This window comes from Marmota monax, unplaced genomic scaffold, assembly GCF_021218885.2.
Source record: "Marmota monax isolate L192 unplaced genomic scaffold, Marmota_monax_Labrador192_F-V1.1 WCK01_AAM20220418_F8-fsc00033, whole genome shotgun sequence".
NCBI classification, from domain to species: domain Eukaryota; kingdom Metazoa; phylum Chordata; class Mammalia; order Rodentia; family Sciuridae; genus Marmota; species Marmota monax.
The window spans coordinates 14919191-14920936 of NW_026694282.1; positions in this window are offsets into that span (position 1 = coordinate 14919191).

Consider the following 1746-nt stretch of genomic DNA (forward strand, 5'->3'; position numbering starts at 1 on the left):
CTCTCACCACTTCTGTTCAACATAGTTCTCGAAACACTGGCCAGAGCAATTAGACGAAAGAAATTAAAGGCATCAAATATAGGAAAAGAAGAACTTAAATTATCACTATTTGCAGATGACATGATTCTATACCTAGCAGACCCAAAAGGGTCTACAAAGAAACTATTAGAGCTAATAAATGAATTCAGCAAAGTGGCAGGATATAAAATCAACACGCATAAATCAAAGGCATTCCTGTATATCAGCGACAAATCCTCTGAAATGGAAATGAGGACAACCACTCCATTCACAATATCTTCAAAAAAAATAAAATACTTGGGAATCAACCTAACAAAAGAGGTGAAAGACTTATACAATGAAAACTACAGAACCCTAAAGAGAGAAATAGAAGAAGATCTTAGAAGATGGAAAAATATACCCTGTTCATGGATAGGCAGAACTAACATCATCAAAATGGCGATATTACCAAAAGTTCTCTATAGGTTTAATGCAATGCCAATCAAAATCCCAACGGCATTTCTTGTAGAAATAGAGAAAGCAATCATGAAATTCATATGGAAAAACAAAAGACCCAGAATAGCAAAAACAATGCTAAGCAGGAAGTGTGAATCAGGCGGTATAGCGATACCAGACTTCAAACTATACTACAGAGCAATAGTAAGAAAAACAGCATGGTACTGGTACCAAAACAGGCGGGTGGACCAATGGTACAGAATAGAGGACACAGAAACCAATCCACAAAACTACAACTACCTTATATTTGATAAAGGGGCTAAAAGCATGCAATGGAGGAAGGATAGCATCTTCAACAAATGGTGCTGGGAAAACTGGAAATCCATATGCAACAAAATGAAACTGAATCCCTTTCTCTCGCCATGCACAAAAGTTAAGTCAAAATGGATCAAGGAGCTTGATATCAAATCAGAGACACGCCGTCTGATAGAAGAAAAAGTTGGCTACGATCTACATACTGTGGGGTCGGGCTCCAAATTCCTCAATAGGACACCCATAGCACAAAAGTTAATAACTAGAATCAACAAATGGGACTTACTCAAACTAAAAAGTTTTTTCTCAGCAAAAGATACAATAAGAGAGGTAAATAGAGAGCCTACATCCTGGGAACAAATCTTTACTCCTCACACTTCAGATAGAGCCCTAATATCCAGAGTATACAAAGAACTCAAAAAATTAGACAATAAGAGAACAAACAACCCAATCAACAAATGGGCCAAGGACCTGAACAGACACTTCTCAGAGGAGGACATACAATCAATCAACAAGTACATGAAAAAATGCTCACCATCTCTAGCAGTCAGAGAAATGCAAATCAAAACCACCCTAAGATACCATCTCACTCCAGTTAGATTGGCAGCCATTATGAAGTCAAACAACAACAAGTGCTGGCGAGGATGTGGGGAAAAGGGTACACTTGTACATTGCTGGTGGGACTGCAAATTGGTGCAGCCAATTTGGAAAGCAGTATGGAGATTTCTTGGAAAGCTGGGAATGGAACCACCATTTGACCCAGCTATTCCCCTTCTCGGTCTATTCCCTAAAGACCTAAAAAGAGCATGCTACAGGGACACTGCTACATCGATGTTCATAGCAGCACAATTCACAATAGCTAGACTGTGGAACCAACCTAGATGCCCTTCAATGGATGAATGGATAAAAAAAATGTGGTATTTATACACAATGGAGTATTACTCTGCATTAAAAAATGACAAAATCATAGAATTTACAGGG